This window comes from Garra rufa, chromosome 7, assembly GCF_049309525.1.
Source record: "Garra rufa chromosome 7, GarRuf1.0, whole genome shotgun sequence".
NCBI classification, from domain to species: Eukaryota; Metazoa; Chordata; class Actinopteri; order Cypriniformes; family Cyprinidae; genus Garra; species Garra rufa.
The window spans coordinates 22,098,079-22,118,078 of NC_133367.1; the positions used below are offsets into that span (position 1 = coordinate 22,098,079).

Below are 20,000 nucleotides of genomic sequence, written 5' to 3' on the forward strand. Positions count from 1 at the left end.
GTACTTGGATAGGAGACCGCCTGGGAATACCAGGTGCTGTAAGCTTTTGCCTTTTCTTCACTATTTATATAATATGCTGGCTTTTAGAAAGACGTGTTTTACCGCTCTATTTATTACAATCATTTACATGTATTATAGAGTTTTAAGTGTTTTACATGTTTTTTAGGCCATTTTATTACTCTTAACATTTTAAGTGTATGTGTCTTTAATAAATGGATGGTTGGCCTGTCATGTGACTAGACACATGACAGGAAGCAGGAAGTACAACTGTATAAGAGAGCAGCATGACAAACAAAGGACAGTCACCAAACTGTTGGATTGAGGAGTTGCTAATTTTAGAGCTCACCTTTCCATTCACCAACTGCAAACTTTGGATTACACTTTCTGTGGATTGTATATACACTGGTGGACACTCACATTGGACTTATCAACACACTGGGGTTCTTGGACTGTTTTTAGGGTATGGACAAATGAACTGTATTCTTTTAACAGAGTTTACCTGTTTTTAGGGTATGGACAAATGAACTGTATTCTTTTAACAGAGTTTACCTAGTTTTATCGTGTTGTTTTAAAGTCTTTTATGTGAACCTTGTAAATACACCAAATCTATTTAAACCAATTTTCTTTTATGTCTCATTCTTTTAACCACTAGTCATCTCTCACAGTTAAATCTGACCCCATTTTAGTCTTGTAACTCGGCTGATAAGGCCGATTGTTACACTTTTACGGGAGACCGCCTGGGAATACCAGGTGCTGTAAGCTTTTGCCTTTTCTTCACTATTTATATAATATGCTGGCTTTTACGGAGGCTGATCTTTAAATAGCCCACTTTTTGGAGCAGCCCTCGCTTATGGCCATACCGCGCTGAGAGCGCCCGATCTCGTCTGATCTCGGAAGCTAAGCAGCGTCGGGCCAACTTAGTACTTGGATGGGAGACCGCCTGGGAATACCAGGTGCTGTAAGCTTTTGCCTTTTCTTCACTATTTATATAATATGCTGGGTTTTACGGAGGTTGATTTTTAAATAGCCCACTTTTTGAAGCATCCCTCGCTTATGGCCATACCGCGCTGAGAGCGCCCGATCTTGTCTGATCTCGGAAGCTAAGCAGCGTCGGGCCTGGTTAGTACTTGGATGGGAGACCGCCTGGGAATACCAGGTGCTGTAAGCTTTTGCCTTTTCTTCACTATTTATATAATATGCTGGCTTTTAGAAAGACGTGTTTTACCGCTCTATTTATTACAATCATTTACATGTATTATAGAGTTTTAAGTGTTTTACATGTTTTTCAGGCCATTTTATTACTCTTAACATTTTAAGTGTATGTGTCTTTAATAAATGGATGGTTGGCCTGTCATGTGACTAGACACATGACAGGAAGCAGGAAGTACAACTGTATAAGAGAGCAGCATGACAAACAAAGGACAGTCACCAAACTGTTGGATTGAGGAGTTGCTAATTTTAGAGCTCACCTTTCCATTCACCACCTGCAAACTTTGGATTACACTTTCTGTGGATTGTATATACACTGGTGGACACTCACATTGGACTTATCAACACACTGGGGTTCTTGGACTGTTTTTAGGGTATGGACAAATGAACTGTATTCTTTTAACAGAGTTTACCTGTTTTTAGGGTATGGACAAATGAACTGTATTCTTTTAACAGAGTTTACCTAGTTTTATCGTGTTGTTTTAAAGTCTTTTATGTGAACCTTTTAAATACACCAAATCTATTTAAACCAATTTTCTTTTATGTCTCATTCTTTTAACCACTAGTCATCTCTCACAGTTAAATCTGACCCCATTTTAGTCTTGTAACTCGGCTGATAAGGCCGATTGTTACACTTTTATGGGAGACCGCCTGGGAATACCAGGTGCTGTAAGCTTTTGCCTTTTCTTCACTATTTATATAATATGCTGGCTTTTACGGAGGCTGATCTTTAAATAGCCCACTTTTTGGAGCAGCCCTCGCTTATGGCCATACCGCGCTGAGAGCACCCGATCTCGTCTGATCTCGGAAGCTAAGCAGCGTCGGGCCTGGTTAGTACTTGGATGGGAGACCGCCTGGGAATACCAGGTGCTGTAAGCTTTTGCCTTTTCTTCACCATTTATACAATATGCTGGCTTTTACGGAGGCTGATCTTTAAATAGCCCACTTTTTGGAGCAGCCCTCGCTTATGGCCATACCGCGCTGAGAGCGCCCGATCTCGTCTGATCTCGGAAGCTAAGCAGCGTCGGGCCTGGTTAGTACTTGGATGGGAGACCGCCTGGGAATATCAGGTGCTGTAAGCTTTTGCCTTTTCTTCACTATTTAAATAATATGCTGGCTTTTAGAAAGACGTGTTTTACCGCTCTATTTATTACAATCATTTACATGTATTATAGAGTTTTAAGTGTTTTACATGTTTTTTAGGCCATTTTATTACTCTTAACATTTTAAGTGTATGTGTCTTTAATAAATGGATGGTTGGCCTGTCATGTGACTAGACACATGACAGGAAGCAGGAAGTACAACTGTATAAGAGAGCAGCATGACAAACAAAGGACAGTCACCAAACTGTTGGATTGAGGAGTTGCTAATTTTAGAGCTCACCTTTCCATTCACCACCTGCAAACTTTGGATTACACTTTCTGTGGATTGTATATACACTGGTGGACACTCACATTGGACTTATCAACACACTGGGGTTCTTGGACTGTTTTTAGGGTATGGACAAATGAACTGTATTCTTTTAACAGAGTTTACCTGTTTTTAGGGTATGGACAAATGAACTGTATTCTTTTAACAGAGTTTACCTAGTTTTATCGTGTTGTTTTAAAGTCTTTTATGTGAACCTTGTAAATACACCAAATCTATTTAAACCAATTTTCTTTTATGTCTCATTCTTTTAACCACTAGTCATCTCTCACAGTTAAATCTGACCCCATTTTAGTCTTGTAACTCGGCTGATAAGGCCGATTGTTACACTTTTATGGGAGACCGCCTGGGAATACCAGGTGCTGTAAGCTTTTGCCTTTTCTTCACTATTTATATAATATGCTGGCTTTTACGGAGGCTGATCTTTAAATAGCCCACTTTTTGGAGCAGCCCTCGCTTATGGCCATACCGCGCTGAGAGCGCCCGATCTCGTCTGATCTCGGAAGCTAAGCAGCGTCGGGCCTGGTTAGTACTTGGATGGGAGACCGCCTGGGAATACCAGGTGCTGTAAGCTTTTGCCTTTTCTTCACTATGTATACAATATGCTGGCTTTTACGGAGGCTGATCTTTAAATAGCCCACTTTTTGGAGCAGCCCTCGCTTATGGCCATACCGCGCTGAGAGCGCCCGATCTCGTCTGATCTCGGAAGCTAAGCAGCGTCGGGCCAGGTTAGTACTTGGATGGGAGACCGCCTGGGAATACCAGGTGCTGTAAGCTTTTGCCTTTTCTTCACTATTTATATAATATGCTGGCTTTTAGAAAGACGTGTTTTACCGCTCTATTTATTACAATCATTTACATGTATTATAGAGTTTTAAGTGTTTTACATGTTTTTCAGGCCATTTTATTACTCTTAACATTTTAAGTGTATGTGTCTTTAATAAATGGATGGTTGGCCTGTAATGTGACTAGACACATGACAGGAAGCAGGAAGTACAACTGTATAAGAGAGCAGCATGACAAACAAAGGACAGTCACCAAACTGTTGGATTGAGGAGTTGCTAATTTTAGAGCTCACCTTTCCATTCACCACCTGCAAACTTTGGATTACACTTTCTGTGGATTGTATATACACTGGTGGACAGTCACATTGGACTTATCAACACACTGGGGTTCTTGGACTGTTTTTAGGGTATGGACAAATGAACTGTATTCTTTTAACAGAGTTTACCTGTTTTTAGGGTATGGACAAATGAACTGTATTCTTTTAACAGAGTTTACCTAGTTTTATCGTGTTGTTTTAAAGTCTTTTATGTGAACCTTTTAAATACACCAAATCTATTTAAACCAATTTTCTTTTATGTCTCATTCTTTTAACCACTAGTCATCTCTCACAGTTAAATCTGACCCCATTTTAGTCTTGTAACTCGGCTGATAAGGCCGATTGTTACACTTTTACGGGAGACCGCCTGGGAATACCAGGTGCTGTAAGCTTTTGCCTTTTCTTCACTATTTATATAATATGCTGGCTTTTACGGAGGCTGATCTTTAAATAGCCCACTTTTTGGAGCAGCCCTCGCTTATGGCCATACCGCGCTGAGAGCACCCGATCTCGTCTGATCTCGGAAGCTAAGCAGCGTCGGGCCTGGTTAGTACTTGGATGGGAGACCGCCTGGGAATACCAGGTGCTGTAAGCTTTTGCCTTTTCTTCACTATTTATATAATATGCTGGCTTTTACGGAGGCTGATCTTTAAATAGCCCACTTTTTGGAGCAGCCCTCGCTTATGGCCATACCGCGCTGAGAGCGCCCGATCTCGTCTGATCTCGAAAGCTAAGCAGCGTCGGGCCTGGTTAGTACTTGGATGGGAGACCGCCTGGGAATACCAGGTGCTGTAAGCTTTTGCCTTTTCTTCACTATTTATATAATATGCTGGCTTTTAGAAAGACGTGTTTTACCGCTCTATTTATTACAATCATTTACATGTATTATAGAGTTTTAAGTGTTTTACATGTTTTTTAGGCCATTTTATTACTCTTAACATTTTAAGTGTATGTGTCTTTAATAAATGGATGGTTGGCCTGTCATGTGACTAGACACATGACAGGAAGCAGGAAGTACAACTGTATAAGAGAGCAGCATGACAAACAAAGGACAGTCACCAAACTGTTGGATTGAGGAGTTGCTAATTTTAGAGCTCACCTTTCCATTCACCACCTGCAAACTTTGGATTACACTTTCTGTGGATTGTATATACACTGGTGGACACTCACATTGGACTTATCAACACACTGGGGTTCTTGGACTGTTTTTAGGGTATGGACAAATGAACTGTATTCTTTTAACAGAGTTTACCTGTTTTTAGGGTATGGACAAATGAACTGTATTCTTTTAACAGAGTTTACCTAGTTTTATAGTGTTGTTTTAAAGTCTTTTATGTGAACCTTGTAAATACACCAAATCTATTTAAACCAATTTTCTTTTATGTCTCATTCTTTTAACCACTAGTCATCTCTCACAGTTAAATCTGACCCCATTTTAGTCTTGTAACTCGGCTGATAAGGCCGATTGTTACACTTTTATGGGAGACCGCCTGGGAATACCAGGTGCTGTAAGCTTTTGCCTTTTCTTCACTATTTATATAATATGCTGGCTTTTACGGAGGCTGATCTTTAAATAGCCCACTTTTTGGAGCAGCCCTCGCTTATTGCCATACCGCGCTGAGAGCGCCCGATCTCTTCTGATCTCGGAAGTTAAGCAGCGTCGGGCCTGGTTAGTACTTGGATGGGAGACCGCCTGGGAATACCAGGTGCTGTAAGCTTTTGCCTTTTCTTCACTATTTATATAATATGCTGGCTTTTACGGAGGCTGATCTTTAAATAGCCCACTTTTTGGAGCAGCCCTCGCTTATGGCCATACCGCGCTGAGAGCGCCCGATCTCTTCTGATCTCGGAAGCTAAACAGCGTCGGGCCTGGTTAGTACTTGGATAGGAGACCGCCTGGGAATACCAGGTGCTGTAAGCTTTTGCCTTTTCTTCACTATTTATATAATATGCTGGCTTTTAGAAAGACGTGTTTTACCGCTCTATTTATTACAATCATTTACATGTATTATAGAGTTTTAAGTGTTTTACATGTTTTTTAGGCCATTTTATTACTCTTAACATTTTAAGTGTATGTGTCTTTAATAAATGGATGGTTGGCCTGTCATGTGACTAGACACATGACAGGAAGCAGGAAGTACAACTGTATAAGAGAGCAGCATGACAAACAAAGGACAGTCACCAAACTGTTGGATTGAGGAGTTGCTAATTTTAGAGCTCACCTTTCCATTCACCACCTGCAAACTTTGGATTACACTTTCTGTGGATTGTATATACACTGGTGGACACTCACATTGGACTTATCAACACACTGGGGTTCTTGGACTGTTTTTAGGGTATGGACAAATGAACTGTATTCTTTTAACAGAGTTTACCTGTTTTTAGGGTATGGACAAATGAACTGTATTCTTTTAACAGAGTTTACCTAGTTTTATCGTGCTGTTTTAAAGTCTTTTATGTGAACCTTGTAAATACACCAAATCTATTTAAACCAATTTTCTTTTATGTCTCATTCTTTTAACCACTAGTCATCTCTCACAGTTAAATCTGACCCCATTTTAGTCTTGTAACTCGGCTGATAAGGCCGATTGTTACACTTTTACGGGAGACCGCCTGGGAATACCAGTTGCTGTAAGCTTTTGCCTTTTCTTCACTATTTATATAATATGCTGGCTTTTACGGAGGCTGATCTTTAAATAGCCCACTTTTTGGAGCAGCCCTCGCTTATGGCCATATCGCGCTGAGAGCGCCCGATCTCGTCTGATCTCGGAAGCTAAGCAGCGTCGGGCCTGGTTAGTACTTGGATGGGAGACCGCCTGGGAATACCAGGTGCTGTAAGCTTTTGCCTTTTCTTCACCATTTATACAATATGCTGGCTTTTACGGAGGCTGATCTTTAAATAGCCCACTTTTTGGAGCAGCCCTCGCTTATGGCCATACCGCGCTGAGAGCGCCCGATCTCGTCTGATCTCGGAAGCTAAGCAGCGTCGGGCCTGGTTAGTACTTGGATGGGAGACCGCCTGGGAATATCAGGTGCTGTAAGCTTTTGCCTTTTCTTCACTATTTATATAATATGCTGGCTTTTAGAAAGACGTGTTTTACCGCTCTATTTATTACAATCATTTACATGTATTATAGAGTTTTAAGTGTTTTACATGTTTTTTAGGCCATTTTATTACTCTTAACATTTTAAGTGTATGTGTCTTTAATAAATGGATGGTTGGCCTGTCATGTGACTAGACACATGACAGGAAGCAGGAAGTACAACTGTATAAGAGAGCAGCATGACAAACAAAGGACAGTCACCAAACTGTTGGATTGAGGAGTTGCTAATTTTAGAGCTCACCTTTCCATTCACCACCTGCAAACTTTGGATTACACTTTCTGTGGATTGTATATACACTGGTGGACACTCACATTGGACTTATCAACACACTGGGGTTCTTGGACTGTTTTTAGGGTATGGACAAATGAACTGTATTCTTTTAACAGAGTTTACCTGTTTTTAGGGTATGGACAAATGAACTGTATTCTTTTAACAGAGTTTACCTAGTTTTATCGTGTTGTTTTAAAGTCTTTTATGTGAACCTTGTAAATACACCAAATCTATTTAAACCAATTTTCTTTTATGTCTCATTCTTTTAACCACTAGTCATCTCTCACAGTTAAATCTGACCCCATTTTAGTCTTGTAACTCGGCTGATAAGGCCGATTGTTACACTTTTACGGGAGACCGCCTGGGAATACCAGGTGCTGTAAGCTTTTGCCTTTTCTTCACTATTTATATAATATGCTGGCTTTTACGGAGGCTGATCTTTAAATAGCCCACTTTTTGGAGCAGCCCTCGCTTATGGCCATATCGCGCTGAGAGCGCCCGATCTCGTCTGATCTCGGAAGCTAAGCAGCGTCGGGCCTGGTTAGTACTTGGATGGGAGACCGCCTGGGAATACCAGGTGCTGTAAGCTTTTGCCTTTTCTTCACCATTTATACAATATGCTGGCTTTTACGGAGGCTGATCTTTAAATAGCCCACTTTTTGGAGCAGCCCTCGCTTATGGCCATACCGCGCTGAGAGCGCCCGATCTCGTCTGATCTCGGAAGCTAAGCAGCGTCGGGCCTGGTTAGTACTTGGATGGGAGACCGCCTGGGAATATCAGGTGCTGTAAGCTTTTGCCTTTTCTTCACTATTTATATAATATGCTGGCTTTTAGAAAGACGTGTTTTACCGCTCTATTTATTACAATCATTTACATGTATTATAGAGTTTTAAGTGTTTTACATGTTTTTTAGGCCATTTTATTACTCTTAACATTTTAAGTGTATGTGTCTTTAATAAATGGATGGTTGGCCTGTCATGTGACTAGACACATGACAGGAAGCAGGAAGTACAACTGTATAAGAGAGCAGCATGACAAACAAAGGACAGTCACCAAACTGTTGGATTGAGGAGTTGCTAATTTTAGAGCTCACCTTTCCATTCACCACCTGCAAACTTTGGATTACACTTTCTGTGGATTGTATATACACTGGTGGACACTCACATTGGACTTATCAACACACTGGGGTTCTTGGACTGTTTTTAGGGTATGGACAAATGAACTGTATTCTTTTAACAGAGTTTACCTGTTTTTAGGGTATGGACAAATGAACTGTATTCTTTTAACAGAGTTTACCTAGTTTTATCGTGTTGTTTTAAAGTCTTTTATGTGAACCTTGTAAATACACCAAATCTATTTAAACCAATTTTCTTTTATGTCTCATTCTTTTAACCACTAGTCATCTCTCACAGTTAAATCTGACCCCATTTTAGTCTTGTAACTCGGCTGATAAGGCCGATTGTTACACTTTTACGGGAGACCGCCTGGGAATACCAGGTGCTGTAAGCTTTTGCCTTTTCTTCACTATTTATATAATATGCTGGCTTTTACGGAGGCTGATCTTTAAATAGCCCACTTTTTGGAGCAGCCCTCGCTTATGGCCATACCGCGCTGAGAGCGCCCGATCTCGTCTGATCTCGGAAGCTAAGCAGCGTCGGGCCTGGTTAGTACTTGGATGGGAGACCGCCTGGGAATACCAGGTGCTGTAAGCTTTTGCCTTTTCTTCACTATGTATACAATATGCTGGCTTTTACGGAGGCTGATCTTTAAATAGCCCACTTTTTGGAGCAGCCCTCGCTTATGGCCATACCGCGCTGAGAGCGCCCGATCTCGTCTGATCTCGGAAGCTAAGCAGCGTCGGGCCAGGTTAGTACTTGGATGGGAGACCGCCCTGGAATACCAGGTGCTGTAAGCTTTTGCCTTTTCTTCACTATTTATATAATATGCTGGCTTTTAGAAAGACGTGTTTTACCGCTCTATTTATTACAATCATTTACATGTATTATAGAGTTTTAAGTGTTTTACATGTTTTTTAGGCCATTTTATTACTCTTAACATTTTAAGTGTATGTGTCTTTAATAAATGGATGGTTGGCCTGTCATGTGACTAGACACATGACAGGAAGCAGGAAGTACAACTGTATAAGAGAGCAGCATGACAAACAAAGGACAGTCACCAAACTGTTGGATTGAGGAGTTGCTAATTTTAGAGCTCACCTTTCCATTCACCAACTGCAAACTTTGGATTACACTTTCTGTGGATTGTATATACACTGGTGGACACTCACATTGGACTTATAAACACACTGGGGTTCTTGGACTGTTTTTAGGGTATGGACAAATGAACTGTATTCTTTTAACAGAGTTTACCTGTTTTTAGGGTATGGACAAATGAACTGTATTCTTTTAACAGAGTTTACCTAGTTTTATCGTGTTGTTTTAAAGTCTTTTATGTGAACCTTGTAAATACACCAAATCTATTTAAACCAATTTTCTTTTATGTCTCATTCTTTTAACCACTAGTCATCTCTCACAGTTAAATCTGACCCCATTTTAGTCTTGTAACTCGGCTGATAAGGCCGATTGTTACACTTTTACGGGAGACCGCCTGGGAATACCAGGTGCTGTAAGCTTTTGCCTTTTCTTCACTATTTATATAATATGCTGGCTTTTACGGAGGCTGATCTTTAAATAGCCCACTTTTTGGAGCAGCCCTCGCTTATGGCCATACCGCGCTGAGAGCGCCCGATCTCGTCTGATCTCGGAAGCTAAGCAGCGTCGGGCCTGCTTAGTACTTGGATGGGAGACCGCCTGGGAATACCAGGTGCTGTAAGCTTTTGCCTTTTCTTCACTATTTATATAATATGCTGGGTTTTACGGAGGTTGATTTTTAAATAGCCCACTTTTTGGAGCATCCCTCGCTTATGGCCATACCGCGCTGAGAGCGCCCGATCTCGTCTGATCTCGGAAGCTAAGCAGCGTCGGGCCTGGTTAGTACTTGGATGGGAGACCGCCTGGGAATACCAGGTGCTGTAAGCTTTTGCCTTTTCTTCACTATTTATATAATATGCTGGCTTTTAGAAAGACGTGTTTTACCGCTCTATTTATTACAATCATTTACATGTATTATAGAGTTTTAAGTGTTTTACATGTTTTTCAGGCCATTTTATTACTCTTAACATTTTAAGTGTATGTGTCTTTAATAAATGGATGGTTGGCCTGTCATGTGACTAGACACATGACAGGAAGCAGGAAGTACAACTGTATAAGAGAGCAGCATGACAAACAAAGGACAGTCACCAAACTGTTGGATTGAGGAGTTGCTAATTTTAGAGCTCACCTTTCCATTCACCACCTGCAAACTTTGGATTACACTTTCTGTGGATTGTATATACACTGGTGGACACTCACATTGGACTTATCAACACACTGGGGTTCTTGGACTGTTTTTAGGGTATGGACAAATGAACTGTATTCTTTTAACAGAGTTTACCTGTTTTTAGGGTATGGACAAATGAACTGTATTCTTTTAACAGAGTTTACCTAGTTTTATCGTGTTGTTTTAAAGTCTTTTATGTGAACCTTTTAAATACACCAAATCTATTTAAACCAATTTTCTTTTATGTCTCATTCTTTTAACCACTAGTCATCTCTCACAGTTAAATCTGACCCCATTTTAGTCTTGTAACTCGGCTGATAAGGCCGATTGTTACACTTTTATGGGAGACCGCCTGGGAATACCAGGTGCTGTAAGCTTTTGCCTTTTCTTCACTATTTATATAATATGCTGGCTTTTACGGAGGCTGATCTTTAAATAGCCCACTTTTTGGAGCAGCCCTCGCTTATGGCCATACCGCGCTGAGAGCACCCGATCTCGTCTGATCTCGGAAGCTAAGCAGCGTCGGGCCTGGTTAGTACTTGGATGGGAGACCGCCTGGGAATACCAGGTGCTGTAAGCTTTTGCCTTTTCTTCACTATTTATATAATATGCTGGCTTTTACGGAGGCTGATCTTTAAATAGCCCACTTTTTGGAGCAGCCCTCGCTTATGGCCATACCGCGCTGAGAGCGCCCGATCTCGTCTGATCTCGGAAGCTAAGCAGCGTCGGGCCTGGTTAGTACTTGGATGGGAGACCGCCGGGGAATACCAGGTGCTGTAAGCTTTTGCCTTTTCTTCACTATTTATATAATATGCTGGCTTTTAGAAAGACGTGTTTTACCGCTCTATTTATTACAATCATTTACATGTATTATAGAGTTTTAAGTGTTTTACATGTTTTTTAGGCCATTTTATTACTCTTAACATTTTAAGTGTATGTGTCTTTAATAAATGGATGGTTGGCCTGTCATGTGACTAGACACATGACAGGAAGCAGGAAGTACAACTGTATAAGAGAGCAGCATGACAAACAAAGGACAGTCACCAAACTGTTGGATTGAGGAGTTGCTAATTTTAGAGCTCACCTTTCCATTCACCACCTGCAAACTTTGGATTACACTTTCTGTGGATTGTATATACACTGGTGGACACTCACATTGGACTTATCAACACACTGGGGTTCTTGGACTGTTTTTAGGGTATGGACAAATGAACTGTATTCTTTTAACAGAGTTTACCTGTTTTTAGGGTATGGACAAATGAACTGTATTCTTTTAACAGAGTTTACCTAGTTTTATAGTGTTGTTTTAAAGTCTTTTATGTGAACCTTGTAAATACACCAAATCTATTTAAACCAATTTTCTTTTATGTCTCATTCTTTTAACCACTAGTCATCTCTCACAGTTAAATCTGACCCCATTTTAGTCTTGTAACTCGGCTGATAAGGCCGATTGTTACACTTTTATGGGAGACCGCCTGGGAATACCAGGTGCTGTAAGCTTTTGCCTTTTCTTCACTATTTATATAATATGCTGGCTTTTACGGAGGCTGATCTTTAAATAGCCCACTTTTTGGAGCAGCCCTCGCTTATTGCCATACCGCGCTGAGAGCGCCCGATCTCTTCTGATCTCGGAAGCTAAGCAGCGTCGGGCCTGGTTAGTACTTGGATGGGAGACCGCCTGGGAATACCAGGTGCTGTAAGCTTTTGCCTTTTCTTCACTATTTATATAATATGCTGGCTTTTACGGAGGCTGATCTTTAAATAGCCCACTTTTTGGAGCAGCCCTCGCTTATGGCCATACCGCGCTGAGAGCGCCCGATCTCGTCTGATCTCGGAAGCTAAGCAGCGTCGGGCCTGGTTAGTACTTGGATGGGAGACCGCCTGGGAATACCAGGTGCTGTAAGCTTTTGCCTTTTCTTCACTATTTATATAATATGCTGGCTTTTAGAAAGACGTGTTTTACCGCTCTATTTATTACAATCATTTACATGTATTATAGAGTTTTAAGTGTTTTACATGTTTTTTAGGCCATTTTATTACTCTTAACATTTTAAGTGTATGTGTCTTTAATAAATGGATGGTTGGCCTGTCATGTGACTAGACACATGACAGGAAGCAGGAAGTACAACTGTATAAGAGAGCAGCATGACAAACAAAGGACAGTCACCAAACTGTTGGATTGAGGAGTTGCTAATTTTAGAGCTCACCTTTCCATTCACCAACTGCAAACTTTGGATTACACTTTCTGTGGATTGTATATACACTGGTGGACAGTCACATTGGACTTATCAACACACTGGGGTTCTTGGACTGTTTTTAGGGTATGGACAAATGAACTGTATTCTTTTAACAGAGTTTACCTGTTTTTAGGGTATGGACAAATGAACTGTATTCTTTTAACAGAGTTTACCTAGTTTTATCGTGTTGTTTTAAAGTCTTTTATGTGAACCTTGTAAATACACCAAATCTATTTAAACCAATTTTCTTTTATGTCTCATTCTTTTAACCACTAGTTATCTCTCACAGTTAAATCTGACCCCATTTTAGTCTTGTAACTCGGCTGATAAGGCTGATTTTTACACTTTTCTGGGAGACCGCCTGGGAATACCAGGTGCTGTAAGCTTTTGCCTTTTCTTCACTATTTATATAATATGCTGGCTTTTACGGATTCTGATCTTTAAATAGCCCACTTTTTGGAGCAACCCTCGCTTATGGCCATACCGCGCTGAGAGCGCCCGATCTCGTCTGATCTCGGAAGCTAAGCAGCGTCGGGCCTGGTTAGTACTTGGATTGGAGACCGCCTGGGAATACCAGGTGCTGTAAGCTTTTGCCTTTTCTTCACTATTTATATAATATGCTGGCTTTTACGGAGGCTGATCTTTAAATAGCCCACTTTTTGGAGCAGCCCTCGCTTATGGCCATACCGCGCTGAGAGCGCCCGATCTCGTCTGATCTCGGTAGCTAAGCAGCGTCGGGCCTGGTTAGTACTTGGAAGGGAGACCGCCTGGGAATACCAGGTGCTGTAAGCTTTTGCCTTTTCTTCACTATTTATATAATATGCTGGCTTTTAGAAAGATGTGTTTTACCGCTCTATTTATTACAATCATTTACATGTATTATAGAGTTTTAAGTGTTTTACATGTTTTTTAGGCAATTTTATTACTCTTAACATTTTAAGTGTATGTGTCTTTAATAAATGGATGGTTGGCCTGTCATGTGACTAGACACATGACAGGAAGCAGGAAGTACAACTGTATAAGAGAGCAGCATGACAAACAAAGGACAGTCACCAAACTGTTGGATTGAGGAGTTGCTAATTTTAGAGCTCACCTTTCCATTCACCACCTGCAAACTTTGGATTACACTTTCTGTGGATTGTATATACACTGGTGGACACTCACATTGGACTTATCAACACACTGGGGTTCTTGGACTGTTTTTAGGGTATGGACAAATGAACTGTATTCTTTTAACAGAGTTTACCTAGTTTTATCGTGTTGTTTTAAAGTCTTTTATGTGAACCTTGTAAATACACCAAATCTATTTAAACCAATTTTCTTTTATGTCTCATTCTTTTAACCACTAGTCATCTCTCACAGTTAAATCTGACCCCATTTTAGTCTTGTAACTCGGCTGATAAGGCCGATTGTTACACTTTTATGGGAGACCGCCTGGGAATACCAGGTGCTGTAAGCTTTTGCCTTTTCTTCACTATTTATATAATATGCTGGCTTTTACGGAGGCTGATCTTTAAATAGCCCACTTTTTGGAGCAGCCCTCGCTTATTGCCATACCGCGCTGAGAGCGCCCGATCTCTTCTGATCTCGGAAGCTAAGCAGCGTCGGGCCTGGTTAGTACTTGGATGGGAGACCGCCTGGGAATACCAGGTGCTGTAAGCTTTTGCCTTTTCTTCACTATTTATATAATATGCTGGCTTTTACGGAGGCTGATCTTTAAATAGCCCACTTTTTGGAGCAGCCCTCGCTTATGGCCATACCGCGCTGAGAGCGCCCGATCTCGTCTGATCTCGGAAGCTAAGCAGCGTCGGGCCTGGTTAGTACTTGGATGGGAGACCGCCTGGGAATACCAGGTGCTGTAAGCTTTTGCCTTTTCTTCACTATTTATATAATATGCTGGCTTTTAGAAAGACGTGTTTTACCGCTCTATTTATTACAATCATTTACATGTATTATAGAGTTTTAAGTGTTTTACATGTTTTTTAGGCCATTTTATTACTCTTAACATTTTAAGTGTATGTGTCTTTAATAAATGGATGGTTGGCCTGTCATGTGACTAGACACATGACAGGAAGCAGGAAGTACAACTGTATAAGAGAGCAGCATGACAAACAAAGGACAGTCACCAAACTGTTGGATTGAGGAGTTGCTAATTTTAGAGCTCACCTTTCCATTCACCAACTGCAAACTTTGGATTACACTTTCTGTGGATTGTATATACACTGGTGGACAGTCACATTGGACTTATCAACACACTGGGGTTCTTGGACTGTTTTTAGGGTATGGACAAATGAACTGTATTCTTTTAACAGAGTTTACCTGTTTTTAGGGTATGGACAAATGAACTGTATTCTTTTAACAGAGTTTACCTAGTTTTATCGTGTTGTTTTAAAGTCTTTTATGTGAACCTTGTAAATACACCAAATCTATTTAAACCAATTTTCTTTTATGTCTCATTCTTTTAACCACTAGTTATCTCTCACAGTTAAATCTGACCCCATTTTAGTCTTGTAACTCGGCTGATAAGGCTGATTTTTACACTTTTCTGGGAGACCGCCTGGGAATACCAGGTGCTGTAAGCTTTTGCCTTTTCTTCACTATTTATATAATATGCTGGCTTTTACGGATTCTGATCTTTAAATAGCCCACTTTTTGGAGCAACCCTCGCTTATGGCCATACCGCGCTGAGAGCGCCCGATCTCGTCTGATCTCGGAAGCTAAGCAGCGTCGGGCCTGGTTAGTACTTGGATTGGAGACCGCCTGGGAATACCAGGTGCTGTAAGCTTTTGCCTTTTCTTCACTATTTATATAATATGCTGGCTTTTACGGAGGCTGATCTTTAAATAGCCCACTTTTTGGAGCAGCCCTCGCTTATGGCCATACCGCGCTGAGAGCGCCCGATCTCGTCTGATCTCGGTAGCTAAGCAGCGTCGGGCCTGGTTAGTACTTGGAAGGGAGACCGCCTGGGAATACCAGGTGCTGTAAGCTTTTGCCTTTTCTTCACTATTTATATAATATGCTGGCTTTTAGAAAGATGTGTTTTACCGCTCTATTTATTACAATCATTTACATGTATTATAGAGTTTTAAGTGTTTTACATGTTTTTTAGGCAATTTTATTACTCTTAACATTTTAAGTGTATGTGTCTTTAATAAATGGATGGTTGGCCTGTCATGTGACTAGACACATGACAGGAAGCAGGAAGTACAACTGTATAAGAGAGCAGCATGACAAACAAAGGACAGTCACCAAACTGTTGGATTGAGGAGTTGCTAATTTTAGAGCTCACCTTTCCATTCACCACCTGCAAACTTTGGATTACACTTTCTGTGGATTGTATATACACTGGTGGACACTCACATTGGACTTATCAACACACTGGGGTTCTTGGACTGTTTTTAGGGTATGGACAAATGAACTGTATTCTTTTAACAGAGTTTACCTAGTTTTATCGTGTTGTTTTAAAGTCTTTTATGTGAACCTTGTAAATACACCAAATCTATTTAAACCAATTTTCTTTTATGTCTCATTCTTTTAACCACTAGTCATCTCTCACAGTTAAATCTGACCCCATTTTAGTCTTGTAACTCGGCTGATAAGGCCGATTGTTACACTTTTATGGGAGACCGCCTGGGAATACCAGGTGCTGTAAGCTTTTGCCTTTTCTTCACTATTTATATAATATGCTGGCTTTTACGGAGGCTGATCTTTAAATAGCCCACTTTTTGGAGCAGCCCTCGCTTATTGCCATACCGCGCTGAGAGCGCCCGATCTCTTCTGATCTCGGAAGCTAAGCAGCGTCGGGCCTGGTTAGTACTTGGATGGGAGACCGCCTGGGAATACCAGGTGCTGTAAGCTTTTGCCTTTTCTTCACTATTTATATAATATGCTGGCTTTTACGGAGGCTGATCTTTAAATAGCCCACTTTTTGGAGCAGCCCTCGCTTATGGCCATACCGCGCTGAGAGCGCCCGATCTCGTCTGATCTCGGAAGCTAAGCAGCGTCGGGCCTGGTTAGTACTTGGATGGGAGACCGCCTGGGAATACCAGGTGCTGTAAGCTTTTGCCTTTTCTTCACTATTTATATAATATGCTGGCTTTTAGAAAGACGTGTTTTACCGCTCTATTTATTACAATCATTTACATGTATTATAGAGTTTTAAGTGTTTTACATGTTTTTTAGGCCATTTTATTACTCTTAACATTTTAAGTGTATGTGTCTTTAATAAATGGATGGTTGGCCTGTCATGTGACTAGACACATGACAGGAAGCAGGAAGTACAACTGTATAAGAGAGCAGCATGACAAACAAAGGACAGTCGCCAAACTGTTGGATTGAGGAGTTGCTAATTTTAGAGCTCACCTTTCCATTCACCACCTGCAAACTTTGGATTACACTTTCTGTGGATTGTATATACACTGGTGGACAGTCACATTGGACTTATCAACACACTGGGGTTCTTGGACTGTTTTTAGGGTATGGACAAATGAACTGTATTCTTTTAACAGAGTTTACCTGTTTTTAGGGTATGGACAAATGAACTGTATTCTTTTAACAGAGTTTACCTAGTTTTATCGTGTTGTTTTAAAGTCTTTTATGTGAACCTTGTAAATACACCAAATCTATTTAAACCAATTTTCTTTTATGTCTCATTCTTTTAACCACTAGTTATCTCTCACAGTTAAATCTGACCCCATTTTAGTCTTGTAACTCGGCTGATAAGGCTGATTTTTACACTTTTCTGGGAGACCGCCTGGGAATACCAGGTGCTGTAAGCTTTTGCCTTTTCTTCACTATTTATATAATATGCTGGCTTTTACGGATTCTGATCTTTAAATAGCCCACTTTTTGGAGCAACCCTCGCTTATGGCCATACCGCGCTGAGAGCGCCCGATCTCGTCTGATCTCGGAAGCTAAGCAGCGTCGGGCCTGGTTAGTACTTGGATTGGAGACCGCCTGGGAATACCAGGTGCTGTAAGCTTTTGCCTTTTCTTCACTATTTATATAATATGCTGGCTTTTACGGAGGCTGATCTTTAAATAGCCCACTTTTTGGAGCAGCCCTCGCTTATGGCCATACCGCGCTGAGAGCGCCCGATCTCGTCTGATCTCGGTAGCTAAGCAGCGTCGGGCCTGGTTAGTACTTGGAAGGGAGACCGCCTGGGAATACCAGGTGCTGTAAGCTTTTGCCTTTTCTTCACTATTTATATAATATGCTGGCTTTTAGAAAGATGTGTTTTACCGCTCTATTTATTACAATCATTTACATGTATTATAGAGTTTTAAGTGTTTTACATGTTTTTTAGGCAATTTTATTACTCTTAACATTTTAAGTGTATGTGTCTTTAATAAATGGATGGTTGGCCTGTCATGTGACTAGACACATGACAGGAAGCAGGAAGTACAACTGTATAAGAGAGCAGCATGACAAACAAAGGACAGTCACCAAACTGTTGGATTGAGGAGTTGCTAATTTTAGAGCTCACCTTTCCATTCACCACCTGCAAACTTTGGATTACACTTTCTGTGGATTGTATATACACTGGTGGACACTCACATTGGACTTATCAACACACTGGGGTTCTTGGACTGTTTTTAGGGTATGGACAAATGAACTGTATTCTTTTAACAGAGTTTACCTAGTTTTATCGTGTTGTTTTAAAGTCTTTTATGTGAACCTTGTAAATACACCAAATCTATTTAAACCAATTTTCTTTTATGTCTCATTCTTTTAACCACTAGTCATCTCTCACAGTTAAATCTGACCCCATTTTAGTCTTGTAACTCGGCTGATAAGGCCGATTGTTACACTTTTATGGGAGACCGCCTGGGAATACCAGGTGCTGTAAGCTTTTGCCTTTTCTTCACTATTTATATAATATGCTGGCTTTTACGGAGGCTGATCTTTAAATAGCCCACTTTTTGGAGCAGCCCTCGCTTATTGCCATACCGCGCTGAGAGCGCCCGATCTCTTCTGATCTCGGAAGCTAAGCAGCGTCGGGCCTGGTTAGTACTTGGATGGGAGACCGCCTGGGAATACCAGGTGCTGTAAGCTTTTGCCTTTTCTTCACTATTTATATAATATGCTGGCTTTTACGGAGGCTGATCTTTAAATAGCCCACTTTTTGGAGCAGCCCTCGCTTATGGCCATACCGCGCTGAGAGCGCCCGATCTCGTCTGATCTCGGAAGCTAAGCAGCGTCGGGCCTGGTTAGTACTTGGATGGGAGACCGCCTGGGAATACCAGGTGCTGTAAGCTTTTGCCTTTTCTTCACTATTTATATAATATGCTGGCTTTTAGAAAGACGTGTTTTACCGCTCTATTTATTACAATCATTTACATGTATTATAGAGTTTTAAGTGTTTTACATGTTTTTTAGGCCATTTTATTACTCTTAACATTTTAAGTGTATGTGTCTTTAATAAATGGATGGTTGGCCTGTCATGTGACTAGACACATGACAGGAAGCAGGAAGTACAACTGTATAAGAGAGCAGCATGACAAACAAAGGACAGTCGCCAAACTGTTGGATTGAGGAGTTGCTAATTTTAGAGCTCACCTTTCCATTCACCACCTGCAAACTTTGGATTACACTTTCTGTGGATTGTATATACACTGGTGGACACTCACATTGGACTTATCAACACACTGGGGTTCTTGGACTGTTTTTAGGGTATGGACAAATGAACTGTATTCTTTTAACAGAGTTTACCTGTTTTTAGGGTATGGACAAATGAACTGTATTCTTTTAACAGAGTTTACCTAGTTTTATCGTGTTGTTTTAAAGTCTTTTATGTGAACCTTGTAAATACACCAAATCTATTTAAACCAATTTTCTTTTATGTCTCATTCTTTTAACCACTAGTCATCTCTCACAGTTAAATCTGACCCCATTTTAGTCTTGTAACTCGGCTGATAAGGCCGATTGTTACACTTTTATGGGAGACCGCCTGGGAATACCAGGTGCTGTAAGCTTTTGCCTTTTCTTCACTATTTATATAATATGCTGGCTTTTACGGAGGCTGATCTTTAAATAGCCCACTTTTTGGAGCAGCCCTCGCTTATTGCCATACCGCGCTGAGAGCGCCCGATCTCTTCTGATCTCGGAAGCTAAGCAGCGTCGGGCCTGGTTAGTACTTGGATGGGAGACCGCCTGGGAATACCAGGTGCTGTAAGCTTTTGCCTTTTCTTCACTATTTATATAATATGCTGGCTTTTACGGAGGCTGATCTTTAAATAGCCCACTTTTTGGAGCAGCCGTCGCTTATGGCC

At 40.9% G+C, this 20,000-nt stretch overlaps 37 non-coding genes across 37 annotated transcripts in view; all 37 read left to right on the plus strand.

Moving 5' to 3' along the window:
* The window catches only part of LOC141339954 (5S ribosomal RNA), a 119-nt gene extending 74 nt beyond the window's left edge, over nt 1–45 (plus strand). Inside the window, exon 1 of the ribosomal RNA XR_012356520.1 lies at nt 1–45. This exon is cut by the window's left edge and continues 74 nt beyond it. This is a non-coding gene — a ribosomal RNA (5S ribosomal RNA).
* An 801-nt stretch (nt 46–846) lies between these two features.
* Nucleotides 847–965, plus strand: LOC141339382 (5S ribosomal RNA). Its single transcript, XR_012355981.1, has one exon. It is a non-coding gene; the product is annotated as a 5S ribosomal RNA (ribosomal RNA).
* An 84-nt stretch (nt 966–1,049) lies between these two features.
* Nucleotides 1,050–1,168, plus strand: LOC141339839 (5S ribosomal RNA). Its single transcript, XR_012356408.1, has one exon. It is a non-coding gene; the product is annotated as a 5S ribosomal RNA (ribosomal RNA).
* Nucleotides 1,169–1,969: 801 nt separating this feature from the next.
* On the plus strand, nt 1,970–2,088 carry LOC141339598 (5S ribosomal RNA). The gene has a single exon (XR_012356182.1). It is a non-coding gene; the product is annotated as a 5S ribosomal RNA (ribosomal RNA).
* Nucleotides 2,089–2,172: 84 nt separating this feature from the next.
* Nucleotides 2,173–2,291, plus strand: LOC141339684 (5S ribosomal RNA). The gene has a single exon (XR_012356262.1). It is a non-coding gene; the product is annotated as a 5S ribosomal RNA (ribosomal RNA).
* Nucleotides 2,292–3,092: 801 nt separating this feature from the next.
* LOC141339557 (5S ribosomal RNA) lies at nt 3,093–3,211 on the plus strand. Its single transcript, XR_012356141.1, has one exon. It is a non-coding gene; the product is annotated as a 5S ribosomal RNA (ribosomal RNA).
* Nucleotides 3,212–3,295: 84 nt separating this feature from the next.
* On the plus strand, nt 3,296–3,414 carry LOC141339343 (5S ribosomal RNA). Its single transcript, XR_012355944.1, has one exon. It is a non-coding gene; the product is annotated as a 5S ribosomal RNA (ribosomal RNA).
* Nucleotides 3,415–4,215: 801 nt separating this feature from the next.
* Nucleotides 4,216–4,334, plus strand: LOC141339609 (5S ribosomal RNA). The gene has a single exon (XR_012356193.1). It is a non-coding gene; the product is annotated as a 5S ribosomal RNA (ribosomal RNA).
* An 84-nt stretch (nt 4,335–4,418) lies between these two features.
* Nucleotides 4,419–4,537, plus strand: LOC141339769 (5S ribosomal RNA). The gene has a single exon (XR_012356342.1). It is a non-coding gene; the product is annotated as a 5S ribosomal RNA (ribosomal RNA).
* An 801-nt stretch (nt 4,538–5,338) lies between these two features.
* LOC141339853 (5S ribosomal RNA) lies at nt 5,339–5,457 on the plus strand. The gene has a single exon (XR_012356422.1). It is a non-coding gene; the product is annotated as a 5S ribosomal RNA (ribosomal RNA).
* An 84-nt stretch (nt 5,458–5,541) lies between these two features.
* LOC141339391 (5S ribosomal RNA) lies at nt 5,542–5,660 on the plus strand. The gene has a single exon (XR_012355988.1). It is a non-coding gene; the product is annotated as a 5S ribosomal RNA (ribosomal RNA).
* An 801-nt stretch (nt 5,661–6,461) lies between these two features.
* LOC141339753 (5S ribosomal RNA) lies at nt 6,462–6,580 on the plus strand. The gene has a single exon (XR_012356327.1). It is a non-coding gene; the product is annotated as a 5S ribosomal RNA (ribosomal RNA).
* Nucleotides 6,581–6,664: 84 nt separating this feature from the next.
* On the plus strand, nt 6,665–6,783 carry LOC141339685 (5S ribosomal RNA). The gene has a single exon (XR_012356263.1). It is a non-coding gene; the product is annotated as a 5S ribosomal RNA (ribosomal RNA).
* An 801-nt stretch (nt 6,784–7,584) lies between these two features.
* On the plus strand, nt 7,585–7,703 carry LOC141339754 (5S ribosomal RNA). The gene has a single exon (XR_012356328.1). It is a non-coding gene; the product is annotated as a 5S ribosomal RNA (ribosomal RNA).
* An 84-nt stretch (nt 7,704–7,787) lies between these two features.
* LOC141339686 (5S ribosomal RNA) lies at nt 7,788–7,906 on the plus strand. Its single transcript, XR_012356264.1, has one exon. It is a non-coding gene; the product is annotated as a 5S ribosomal RNA (ribosomal RNA).
* An 801-nt stretch (nt 7,907–8,707) lies between these two features.
* On the plus strand, nt 8,708–8,826 carry LOC141339558 (5S ribosomal RNA). The gene has a single exon (XR_012356142.1). It is a non-coding gene; the product is annotated as a 5S ribosomal RNA (ribosomal RNA).
* An 84-nt stretch (nt 8,827–8,910) lies between these two features.
* On the plus strand, nt 8,911–9,029 carry LOC141339803 (5S ribosomal RNA). Its single transcript, XR_012356374.1, has one exon. It is a non-coding gene; the product is annotated as a 5S ribosomal RNA (ribosomal RNA).
* An 801-nt stretch (nt 9,030–9,830) lies between these two features.
* LOC141339827 (5S ribosomal RNA) lies at nt 9,831–9,949 on the plus strand. Its single transcript, XR_012356396.1, has one exon. It is a non-coding gene; the product is annotated as a 5S ribosomal RNA (ribosomal RNA).
* An 84-nt stretch (nt 9,950–10,033) lies between these two features.
* LOC141339560 (5S ribosomal RNA) lies at nt 10,034–10,152 on the plus strand. Its single transcript, XR_012356143.1, has one exon. It is a non-coding gene; the product is annotated as a 5S ribosomal RNA (ribosomal RNA).
* Nucleotides 10,153–10,953: 801 nt separating this feature from the next.
* LOC141339621 (5S ribosomal RNA) lies at nt 10,954–11,072 on the plus strand. The gene has a single exon (XR_012356204.1). It is a non-coding gene; the product is annotated as a 5S ribosomal RNA (ribosomal RNA).
* Nucleotides 11,073–11,156: 84 nt separating this feature from the next.
* LOC141339760 (5S ribosomal RNA) lies at nt 11,157–11,275 on the plus strand. Its single transcript, XR_012356333.1, has one exon. It is a non-coding gene; the product is annotated as a 5S ribosomal RNA (ribosomal RNA).
* An 801-nt stretch (nt 11,276–12,076) lies between these two features.
* On the plus strand, nt 12,077–12,195 carry LOC141339919 (5S ribosomal RNA). Its single transcript, XR_012356487.1, has one exon. It is a non-coding gene; the product is annotated as a 5S ribosomal RNA (ribosomal RNA).
* An 84-nt stretch (nt 12,196–12,279) lies between these two features.
* Nucleotides 12,280–12,398, plus strand: LOC141339561 (5S ribosomal RNA). The gene has a single exon (XR_012356144.1). It is a non-coding gene; the product is annotated as a 5S ribosomal RNA (ribosomal RNA).
* Nucleotides 12,399–13,199: 801 nt separating this feature from the next.
* Nucleotides 13,200–13,318, plus strand: LOC141339964 (5S ribosomal RNA). The gene has a single exon (XR_012356530.1). It is a non-coding gene; the product is annotated as a 5S ribosomal RNA (ribosomal RNA).
* An 84-nt stretch (nt 13,319–13,402) lies between these two features.
* LOC141339876 (5S ribosomal RNA) lies at nt 13,403–13,521 on the plus strand. Its single transcript, XR_012356445.1, has one exon. It is a non-coding gene; the product is annotated as a 5S ribosomal RNA (ribosomal RNA).
* Nucleotides 13,522–14,272: 751 nt separating this feature from the next.
* Nucleotides 14,273–14,391, plus strand: LOC141339920 (5S ribosomal RNA). Its single transcript, XR_012356488.1, has one exon. It is a non-coding gene; the product is annotated as a 5S ribosomal RNA (ribosomal RNA).
* Nucleotides 14,392–14,475: 84 nt separating this feature from the next.
* LOC141339562 (5S ribosomal RNA) lies at nt 14,476–14,594 on the plus strand. Its single transcript, XR_012356145.1, has one exon. It is a non-coding gene; the product is annotated as a 5S ribosomal RNA (ribosomal RNA).
* Nucleotides 14,595–15,395: 801 nt separating this feature from the next.
* On the plus strand, nt 15,396–15,514 carry LOC141339965 (5S ribosomal RNA). Its single transcript, XR_012356531.1, has one exon. It is a non-coding gene; the product is annotated as a 5S ribosomal RNA (ribosomal RNA).
* An 84-nt stretch (nt 15,515–15,598) lies between these two features.
* On the plus strand, nt 15,599–15,717 carry LOC141339878 (5S ribosomal RNA). Its single transcript, XR_012356446.1, has one exon. It is a non-coding gene; the product is annotated as a 5S ribosomal RNA (ribosomal RNA).
* Nucleotides 15,718–16,468: 751 nt separating this feature from the next.
* LOC141339922 (5S ribosomal RNA) lies at nt 16,469–16,587 on the plus strand. Its single transcript, XR_012356490.1, has one exon. It is a non-coding gene; the product is annotated as a 5S ribosomal RNA (ribosomal RNA).
* An 84-nt stretch (nt 16,588–16,671) lies between these two features.
* Nucleotides 16,672–16,790, plus strand: LOC141339564 (5S ribosomal RNA). Its single transcript, XR_012356148.1, has one exon. It is a non-coding gene; the product is annotated as a 5S ribosomal RNA (ribosomal RNA).
* Nucleotides 16,791–17,591: 801 nt separating this feature from the next.
* Nucleotides 17,592–17,710, plus strand: LOC141339966 (5S ribosomal RNA). Its single transcript, XR_012356532.1, has one exon. It is a non-coding gene; the product is annotated as a 5S ribosomal RNA (ribosomal RNA).
* An 84-nt stretch (nt 17,711–17,794) lies between these two features.
* Nucleotides 17,795–17,913, plus strand: LOC141339879 (5S ribosomal RNA). The gene has a single exon (XR_012356447.1). It is a non-coding gene; the product is annotated as a 5S ribosomal RNA (ribosomal RNA).
* A 751-nt stretch (nt 17,914–18,664) lies between these two features.
* Nucleotides 18,665–18,783, plus strand: LOC141339923 (5S ribosomal RNA). The gene has a single exon (XR_012356491.1). It is a non-coding gene; the product is annotated as a 5S ribosomal RNA (ribosomal RNA).
* Nucleotides 18,784–18,867: 84 nt separating this feature from the next.
* Nucleotides 18,868–18,986, plus strand: LOC141339565 (5S ribosomal RNA). The gene has a single exon (XR_012356149.1). It is a non-coding gene; the product is annotated as a 5S ribosomal RNA (ribosomal RNA).
* An 801-nt stretch (nt 18,987–19,787) lies between these two features.
* Nucleotides 19,788–19,906, plus strand: LOC141339924 (5S ribosomal RNA). Its single transcript, XR_012356492.1, has one exon. It is a non-coding gene; the product is annotated as a 5S ribosomal RNA (ribosomal RNA).
* An 84-nt stretch (nt 19,907–19,990) lies between these two features.
* LOC141339566 (5S ribosomal RNA) overlaps nt 19,991–20,000 on the plus strand; it is a 119-nt gene continuing 109 nt past the window's right edge. Inside the window, exon 1 of the ribosomal RNA XR_012356150.1 lies at nt 19,991–20,000. This exon is cut by the window's right edge and continues 109 nt beyond it. This is a non-coding gene — a ribosomal RNA (5S ribosomal RNA).